We start from the raw sequence: 201 nt of genomic DNA, 5'->3' as shown, positions 1-201 counted from the left end.
ACCTACAAGGAATGTACGCTACATCAACCTTTGTAAAAAGTACCTCCGCTCTGTTGCCGTATCCTCCTTCGCTCCCAGCTAAGACGCCGAGCATAACAAGCGTGTTTTCCGGTCAACCTTCATCTTGAACTTAAAGAATCCTGTTTATAGAAGCGCTTCGTAAAATAGAGGACTTATTTAGACAGTTAACCTCTCTTAGAC

Source organism: Penaeus monodon, chromosome 21 (genome assembly GCF_015228065.2).
Source record: "Penaeus monodon isolate SGIC_2016 chromosome 21, NSTDA_Pmon_1, whole genome shotgun sequence".
Taxonomy (NCBI): Eukaryota; Metazoa; Arthropoda; class Malacostraca; order Decapoda; family Penaeidae; genus Penaeus; species Penaeus monodon.
The sequence above is the reverse complement of the archived record's forward strand: the minus strand, read 5'-3'. Positions refer to the sequence as shown.